We start from the raw sequence: 10,071 nt of genomic DNA, 5'->3' as shown, positions 1-10,071 counted from the left end.
TTATACATATATATAATTTTTCATATTCTTTTCCATTATGGTTAATTACCAGACATTGAATATAGTTCCCTGTACTATACAGTAGGACCTTGTTGTTTATCCATCGTATATATAATAGGTTACCTCTGCTAATCCCAAACTCCTAATCCATCACTCCCCCACCTCCCCCTTCCCCTCGGGAACCACAAGTTTGTGTGCTATGTCTGTGAGTCTGTTTCTGTTTCATGGATAAGTTCATTTGTATCATATTTTAGATTCCACATATAAGTGATATCATATGGTATTTCTCCTTCTCACTTACTTCATTTAGTATAATAGTCTCTAGGTCCAGCCATGTTGCTGCAAATGGCATTATTTCATTCTTTTTTATAGCTGAGTAGTATTCCATTTTATATATATCACATCTTCTTTATCCATTCATCTGACAGTGGACATTTAGGTTGTTTTCATGTCTTGGCTATTATAAATAGAGCTGCTGTGAACATAGGGGTGCATGTATGTTTTCGAATTATAGTTTTGTCCAGATATATGCCCAGGAGTAAGATTGCTGGATCATATGGTAGCTCTATTTTTAGCTTTTTGAGGAACTGCCATAGTGTTTTCCATAGTGGTTGCACCAATTTACATCCCTACCAACAGTGTAGAAGTAAGTCAGAAAGAGAGAGACAAATACCGTATGTTAACACATATATATGGAATTTAAGAAAAAAAATGTCATGAAGAACCTAGGGGTAAAACAGGAATAAAGACACAGACTTACTAGAGAACAGACTTGAGGATATGGGGAGGGGGAAGGGTAAACTGTGACAAAGCGTGAGAGAGGCATGGACATATATTCATGTTCTTTTAACATATGAATTGCCCCACTTTATCTGTGTGAAATAAGTTTGTTCCCGTTATTGGGCTGCTTCTCAAGCTTTGCTGCTCATTTGAATTACCTGAAGAGCTTTTAAGAAAAACATTGGTGTCTGGGTCCCAGCCCCAGAGATTTTGATTCAGTAGGTCTACGGAGGAGCCTGGGCACAGGGAGGTCTCAGAGTTCCCCAGGTGATTCTAATGTGCAGCAACTTTGGGAACCACCTCTTGGCTTCAATCCAGCTAGTAATCAGATATTAAATCTAAGACACATGGGCTAGTGCGTGAGCTCTAGGAAGATTCGTGACAGGGAAAATGATCGATAGTTGTGTTACTTCTCTGAAATGGATTGAAATTTCCAATTAGCATGAACAGGGGAGGGTGAATGGGTGAATGCAATAAGGTGTATCATTTACGTATTGCCCTATGTGTATGGCTAGAAGCTTTTGCAACTGAGGTCTGCCCTACTTTTCATGTTAATGGTAATGCTTGTCCTCCTAATGCAGCTGTAAACTTTATAAGCCCATAGGTAGACAGCATCACAAAATATTTACCCCTCCCCACTGGCCCACTCTCAAGCTTCTCTCCCCTTCCCCAATACACAAATGTACATCAATGCTCTTGAGACCAATATCAACATATTGACCTTCAATTCTTCTACTTTGCAGCTTCCCTCTTATCATGAGATGTCAGCATTTGGTGCAAGGACAAATGCTTGCCTCTTGGTGAGTAATGTAGGCAATGCCTCCAAGAGACAAATAGCCCTTAGGGAGGGGGAAAAAGTCTTTCAAAAAGGTTGATGCCCATAGGAGGCATTTTCAGTCATCTCAGCTTAGAGGTCAAATATCCAAAATTAAAAAGGTTAAAAAAAAGAAAAAGAAGAAAGCAAGGAAGAAAAGAAGGAAACAATTTTATTATCTCATAGTAATAAGGCAGTTTTCCTCAAAAAAAAAAAGACTTAAGCCTTAAGTTCTCTTTCCTAATCAAAATGTGCTTTTCCGTCTTTAGACTATTCCTCTTATATCCTGTATTATTCATCACGTTTAATTCTTGAAATAGCACATGGCTGAAAACAGAAGCTAACCTCTTGTCCACTATGAATTAAATCTTCTTTTCCTAGGACCTGTCTACAATGTACAATTTGGGGTTTGCCAACATAATTATTTTCTCTGAAATAAGTTACAGCATTTTGCCTTTTCAATATATAGTTATACAATATATTGTTAACACAACATAGTTAATATAGTCAATATAGTAAATACAACTATAACACACGTGATATGATGCCACTTTGGTGATTTTCTTCATCCATGTAATTCTGAAATTTGACAGTATAGTTTTCATATTCTAATGAGCTGAGTATTACCTTTGCAAGGATAGAAAAATAAAATAAATTCATAATATTCTTGTGTGGTTTGCCTCTGGGGTGGATTACCATAATGGGGGGATATTTGAGCCTTTCCTCAAGTCATTAAAAAGCCTCCAGCGAGCAACCCCTTGTCCTCTCCAGGGAGTGGGGGGAAAGGATCTTTAATCATAATAATCCTGGGGGGAGAAATCTCAGAAATAAGACATCTGCTTCTGTGCCTTGTTGTTTTGCAGAATAGCAATGATTGCTTTAGCAGCTTCTGTTGCCATGTGTGTACAATAAGTAAATGAACATAAAATTGAATGAATGCATAAAAGAAGGATAAACCCACCCAGCTTAACAAATCCACTCTCTCACCTGCTGTGCCCTGAAACATGAAAGAAAGAATCACGGGATCATAAGGATTAATAAAATAACAGTCTCTGTTAACAATAAAAAAAAAAAAAGAAAAGAAAAAGAAAAACAACAGTATCAGGACCTCCCTGGTGGTTCAGGGGTTAACACTCCACGCTCCCAATGCAAGGGGACTGGGTTCAATCTCTGGTCAGGGACCTAGATCCCACATGCCGCAACTAAGAGTCCGCACGCAGCAACGAAGATACCGCGTGCTGCAACTAAGACCAGGCACAGCCAAGAAAAACAACAGTATTTGTTACCAATAATAAAATACAGGATTTCAAGAGAAAGTTAGATTCCTAATAATCTGACAAGATTAGTAGTGATAGTAATAAATCAATTTGGGGCATCTTATAATTAATAGATGAACATTTGGGAGACCCACATTTTTCGGGTCTCCGTGTACCAATATTTTGCAAGTGATCAATAAATTATGTCACAAAATCATGCACTGGGTAAAAGACCAATTCTAAGTACAAGATAAATCAATGAATTTTAATAAAATAAGAGTACAAAATGTTCTTTAGTATGGTTTCATATTTCACAACTGATCCTATCTATGAAACAGAAAGAGAATCATGGACATAGAGAACAGACTGATAGTTGCCAAGGGGGAGGGGGTTGGGGGAGGGATGGAGTGGGAGGTTGGGGTTAGCAGATGTAAGTGTTTATATATAAAATGGATGAACAACCAGGTCCTACTATATAGCACAGGGAACTATATTCAATATCCTATAATAAACCATAATGGAAAAGAATAGAAAAAAAGAATATATATATATATATATACATACACAAAATATATATGTATAACTGAATCACTTTGCTGTATAGCAGTAATTAACACAACATTGTAAATCAACTATACCTCAATAAACAATAATATAATGTTGGCCTCAAGAAAAAGTACTTGTGTGACTGTTTGAGCTGTGAGCTGAATTATTGTTCTTTTCATGGAACAAATAGTAACTATAGTTATTCTGACTTCAGAGAACAAGAATGCTCATCTTTTCATTTGAAAATGCTGCTTTTAACAATTATTCATAAGAACACACCTTCAAGCCAAGGTGGGTGGGGTGGGGATTGTGACAATATTTCATTTCATATAGTCAAATTTTAGGAAGATTTTCAAGTGCATCCCCCCAAAAATAACTACCTAAGGTCAATCACAATTACTAAAAAAGATTGAAATTTGTGCCAAATATCTGTGATGTAACAAAAGACAGAGGAAGATGGTCCAAAATTACTTCAAAACGCCAGATACTTTGAGGTATGAACTATCGGTGATATATGACTTAGGTTAACTAAGGATTTTACTAAAATTTTAACAGCTATGAGCTATATATGTTTCAAGGGACTGGAACAGGTGATGTATACCTCTTCTTTTCTAAGGGACTGAGAAAGTTAAAAGGTGAGAAGTTGATGAGAGGTTGGCTATGACAATACTTTCGAAATTAGAGATCAGTTTGTTTTAACTTCAATATCTTTCCTGATATTGGAACAAATCCCCCAGCAAGCAATTTGCAAAGCTCTAGAAAGTACAGGAGGCAGGGTAATAACCAACATGACTTGGTGGACAACAAATCATGTCAGTCCAATTGAATTCCCTTTTACCCAGTGACAGCCTTATAAATGTGGGGGAACAAATGAAGTCATATATCTTGGCTTCACAAGGCTTTGGACTGTAACGCTCAGAAGATACACAGGGTAGTAAACTATGGTTTGGAGCATAATCTTGGAGGAGTAATTAGTTATTGCTCATTTTTCAGAGATTACTCTTTGCAGTGATGTATATCAAGGAAATTACCCAGGTATATCCCTAGGAAATACTTTTATTAGTGACTTAAATATTAAAATACATGGCATTTTCATAAAATTCACATTAAAAAGCAGCATATATAAAGAAAAATTCAAGTTATTACATTTAGAATACTGGTAAGAAGTCATTTCCATTTGGTGCCCCTTAGAGCCTATTTCTGAATCATTCGCATGGGATATAATATTCATAGAATGTGCAGGTTTTCCCATTTTCCATTCTATCTATCTCCATTGCAGTTATACTACCTAGTGAAATTCAAGATAAAGCACTGTTCTTGGATCAGTGTGAAGCTGTGGAATTGCCTTCCGGGAAAGATCATTTTCCTTTTGTTTTTACATTTCCCTTTTGTGTTATGTCTTCAAGTGCCATGCTTTTATTATGAATCGACCGTAGCTACTGTTAAGAAGGGCACCGCTCAAAATCAAGGTGGATTACATTTCAGAAATGTAAGCAGATGATCTTAAAACTGGAAACCTATTTAATACAGAATAATAAGAAAATAAAATAACAACTGACATAACCTAGATAGAGGAGAGAAAGTGTAACATTTGGTACTGGCAATTAATTTAAATGTAAAGTTGAACATAATTTGAAAATATTTCATTTAGGACACTTGTGGCTACATTCATAAAACAGTCTACCATTGTTATATGATATCAGCTTTGGACAGCAGGATTATGGTAACATAACATAAATTAAGTGGCTTTGTGAATAGATTATCTGTTTCTATAATAACTCACTAATAAAATCATCTGATTCCAGTCTTTTTGGAAGTAATATTTTAGTAACTTCAAATTTCACAATTATTAGTCTAAGTTTTCCTTTCCTCTTTTTTTTTTTTTTTTTTTTGTGGTACGCGGGCCTCTCACTGTTGTGGCCTCTCCCGTTGCGGAGCACAGGCTCCGGATACGCAGGCTCAGCGGCCATGGCTCACAGGTCCAGCCGCTCTGCTGCATGTGGGATCTTCCCAGACCGGGGCACGAACCCGTGTCCCCTGCATCGGCAGGCGGACTCTGAACCACTGCGCCACCAGGGAAGCCCTCCTTTCCTCTTGAATTGATTTTGGCAATATAAATAATCCAAGAACATTTCTCAATTCACCAAGAATTTCACAGTATTTTCGTTAAATTACACATAATAAAATATGGGTTCTGTTGCCATGACTTACATAAGTAACTACACTTCTTTTTGCCTCATAATCTTCATTATTCAAATAAGCATTAAAATGGTGCTTACTTTATAGTGTTTTTTTAAAAGGCTAAAAGAGTTAAAACACACAAAACTCTTAGAACAGCAAACACAGTATGCACTTAAACTTTGTTATTATTCTTATTATTGCTATTATCATCCTTTCCTAAGATACAAATGCCTCTGCATTCATCATATCACCTTTCCTATTATTTTTCTCATTTTTTGTTGATCCATTGATTTACATTATGGTTGGTTGATTGACTGATTGATCGATTGATTTTCCCTTGAGTAGCCACAACTATGCCCAACCTTTTATTTCATCCTTTTTGGGTCATTTTTTAAAGCTGTGTCTATCTATTAGAATGCTTTCTCGGGGCTTCCCTGGTGGCGCAGTGGTTGAGAATCTGCCTGCCAATGCAGGGGACACCGGTTTGAGCCCTGGTCTGGGAAGATCCCACATGCCGTGGAGCAGCTAGGCCCGTGAGCCACAACTACTGAGCCTGCGCATCTGGAGCTTGTGCTCCGCAACAAGAGAGGCCATGACAGTGAGAGGCCCGCGCACCATGATGAAGAGTGGCCCCCGCTCGCCGCAACTAGAGAAAGCCCTCGCACAGAAACAAAGACCCAACACAGCCAAAACTAAATAAATAATTTTTTTTTAAAAAGTGCTTTCTCTTGCAAGTGTCAGAAAATCTAACCCACACTAGTTTAAACAAATGAGTGGGTTTAGTGGCTCATTTTTGTTCCCGAAATGTTTAGAGATAGGGGAGATTCAGGCAATGTTTGATAAGGGCTCCAGCTCCATTTCTCTGTAATTCCTTCAGCTCTACACTTGTCTCTTGGTTGGCTCCCTACTTAGACTGGCTTCCCTAGTGACTGTGAGATGTTTAGGATCACCAAACAAAGGCTCCAAAGAAAAGTATAGCAGATTGTTTCCTACAACAATCAAATAAAAGTACTCAAAGTCACTTTTATTAAACCATCCCTCAACTAGTCACCATGATCAATGGGGAAGCCATGAACTAACTGGCTCAGGCTTAAACCAATCACTGGCAAGGGAGAAAGGCCCTCCTATGAAGCCAGGAGTGGGATCAAGCCACCAAATTCGTAGAATTACTATACAGGCAGGGAGAAAGTAGTTAGCATCGATTGCCAAGCATGTGAGTGAACCATCTTCAATGTTCAAGCCCAGTCAAGCCCCTAGATGGAGTCAGCCCCAGACAACACACAGGGTGCAGAGTCTAGTCAACAATAGATCACAAGAAATAATAAAATTGTGGGGTTTTTTTTAGTTACTAAGATTTGGGAGTGGTTTGTTGTACAGCAATACATAACCAAACCAGTTGTCAGTACATTTTCATGTGCACTTGAATGAGGAGACTTCTATTTGTATTCAGGGTTTGCTAATGAAGAGTGTGTACATTGTCTCTGGCCCTAATCATTGATAATTTGAGGTATGGTTGAATCATACTTCACAAATCTACAGCAGGATGACAGATTGATATGCTCAGCTTTCAACCTAAGTCCCACTATCTCTTGGAGCATTCACCGAGAGTGGTGATGTAGCTCTAAACTGGGATCATTTCCTATACCCACCTACTGGTTATCCAGTACTTAGAATAAACATGGCATATACAAAGACACAATTCTAAACCTCAGCTCCCACCTACACCACATTACTTGAAGAGACTTCATCTCCAGTAAGTCTACAAATCACTGCTGCTCTCACACATCCCAATTTCCTGTAGTCTTTTTTGAAACTTCGGTGTCTCTGACAAGATGTAGATTTTTTTTAAAGCATCAAATGGGGCATCACAGTTTTTAGTTCTGTATCTCAGAAAAATAACATTCATGCAGGAGAAAGAAGTTTTCATTTAATATAAACTTTGGGTTTTTCTACCAGTATCAGAAAAAGCATAGTGCCACTTTCCTTTGAAATGGCAGATTTGCTCTGTCCTGGCAGTAAAGTACAGATAACATGGATAAATTCCACTAGTCATGCCATTAATGACAAGTGTTCCCAAAATCTTGTCATAGGTTTACTGTAAATTTTGGTTTTCCTTTGTATAATGTTTAGTATTATCTGTGACTTCTTAAGTTATTTCATTGAAGTTGTGAATAACTATTACACAATTAATCAGATAAAATTTCATCACAGCCTTTACAGATCCGTGGCATTTTTAAATTTCCAATTGTCTCTATTCCCTTTTTGTATTTGGCAAAATTAAAAGATAATACATTAATAGAAAAAAAAGTATATGGAAGGAAGGAAGGAAGGAAGGGCAGACAAGAGGAGGAAGAGGGAAGAGAAGGGAAGGAGGAAGAAAAGATAACAGGTAAAAAGGAAGAGAGTTTTGAAAAAACAAAGGATTCCTATTATCATGAGTACCAAAATTTCATATTTCCTTGTCTTCACTATAGTCACCCCTATATAAGTTACTACTTTACTCTTTCATCAGGCTTGGTTCTGTAAACAAATCTGTAATAGATCTGTTTTCAATAATTTATGGTATTTTTATCTTCCACTCTTCTTTTCAGTTTTCCTGAATCTCTGGAATTATCCTCCTCACTCAACCATATTCAACTCCACAATATATTGTACTGGCCCCATCTTAAGTTTCTGACATTCACTCCACCTCCCTTGACTGCCTCCTAGGAAAACCTTGACCTCTCAGAAGTGGGAACTAGTGAGCCTGTCGTTCTGTTTTGTTCATGCTAGCACGTTAACTAGCTAATCCTGAACATGCAGATAATGAAATTACATTTATAAGAATGTACTTTAAAATGATAAGCATATGTACTTTAACATAAACCAATTAATGGTTTAATACAAACCATTTCCTTTTGATGAAATGTAAGGAAAAGTTATCTTCTTTGAATTTTATCACATACTTTTTATTAATAATTTCTAAATTATAAGATACTTATAAGACATTTAAGACATTTTTAATAAGTTCTAAATTATAAGATACTCATGAGAGTTTTAAGCAACTTGGAGGGACTGAGGAAGAAGATATTTGAGATTAAAATAGGCGTTTCAATATTCTTCCTATAATTGGATACTCCATTATACTTGAGGCCAGTTCTAACTGCAGGTGTCAATGACAGAAAAATGAAACAAACTGTGATAGTCTTCATATTTCTTTACTCTTCTTCTTATTTTTACTCTTTTCTATTTCACATGTGTGGATACATATATATATATGTATATCAGTACTGAATACATGTGTATATATTTATGAGTATATGGACACATATATAAAATTTTGAAAAGGTTTAAAGAAAATATATTTTGCCAGTAATACACATCACACTTTCTTTCTCATTGAGAAGAAATAAAAATATCTACGGTCCCATCTAATGAGTCAAATACTCCAAAAACAGAACAAATAAGGATAAAATAGTCGGTATCAAAAGAAGTCTACTATTAGAACAAAATCTGAAAGGGGAATAATAAGCAGGGTCTAGAGAAACGAATCCATATATATATATACATACATATATACATAATCTTGAAAAGTAATAAAGTCAGCTTTATTATTTCAGAAATCAAGATAGTTGTCCCCTCCATTCTGGCACTTGCCTGAGACAGAAATACGGCGAGGGCAACAGAATGTTAAGTGATACTTTATCTTTGGTGACTGTTGGCCCTTCAGAGACAGTCATTTTTCAATTTGCCAAAGGCAGGAAGAAGCCTTGAGTCAGATAATGAAAAAAATTTTTTTGCAAAGAAAGCCAACAGAACGTCTCATTTCTAAATTGTTCTACTAAATAATAGTCAAAATAAAAAACACCTGGGAAGAGAAATACCAAAACTTTATAGCTTAAATATCTTAGTGTGGGTTTCCAAAAGCAGATCCTTAGATAGGATTTAAGTTGCAAATGGTTTCCTTGGGAAATGATCCCAATGAACAAGGTATAGGAACGGGCAAGTGAGAAAAGACAAAGGAGAAAGTTAATAAAGAATGTTAGTTGCTAATGTGACAACTGGGGCTCAGTTCCTGTGGGGACCTCTCTGAGGGCTATGTAGAATGCACCTCAGAATTTGCCTACTGAGATGCTGAGGCTTTTATTCACCAATTCCCATTCCTCTTTGACTACAGTAACTCCTTATCATGACAACTCCCACCTCCTGGGGAGAAGAATGCAGGAAGCAGCAGTATTTAGCATGTTTGTTTCCCTGTGAACTCTCAGGTGGGCTGAAGGGCTTTGAGCAGGGCACTGACAATTTCTGCTACAAATAGGTTTAATTCATTATGGCTTAAAATAGACCTGTTCTAGAAGATATGCATTCTCTATAATATAACAGAGTTTTTCCATTTTGACAATGACTATTTGAATACTTGTGTATTACCAGTGTTTCACACAGGTCTCAGCACATACTAAACATTTTTAGATAGTTGCTGGATGAATAATGCATCTTTTGATGGAGAGCACAACT

The sequence above is a fragment of the Neophocaena asiaeorientalis genome, unplaced genomic scaffold, assembly GCF_003031525.2.
Source record: "Neophocaena asiaeorientalis asiaeorientalis breed wild unplaced genomic scaffold, Neophocaena_asiaeorientalis_V1.1 scaffold113, whole genome shotgun sequence".
Taxonomy (NCBI): Eukaryota; Metazoa; Chordata; class Mammalia; order Artiodactyla; family Phocoenidae; genus Neophocaena; species Neophocaena asiaeorientalis.
Note: the sequence above shows the minus strand (reverse complement) of the source record.